The following is a 316-nucleotide window of genomic DNA, read 5'->3' on the forward strand; positions in this document are numbered from 1 at the left end:
TTGCTTGTTCGATGCGAATAAAGATTGCAATAAACTTGGTGTGTATATGCGTCCATTTTATACGGTGTTGATATGGTTTTTCCTTTTTACAGAAAGAAATTCAATTCGTTGCGGATCATGATAACAATACTGATACAATGTTGATATTCTGATGTTTGTGACCTTTTTTATGTGCTTATCTGATTGAATTATGTAAAGTGCAGTACAAAAATGTCAAGCCTTTATCTTTTAAACGCTAAGAAATATAGGCCAACTTTGGCAACTCAGAGCTCTCCTCATCTGGTAGGAGACTCATAAATGTTACCAAACTGAAGGT

This window comes from Nuphar pumila, chromosome 14, assembly GCF_984573655.1.
Source record: "Nuphar pumila chromosome 14, dmNupPumi1.hap1.1, whole genome shotgun sequence".
NCBI lineage: Eukaryota > Viridiplantae > Streptophyta > Magnoliopsida > Nymphaeales > Nymphaeaceae > Nuphar > Nuphar pumila.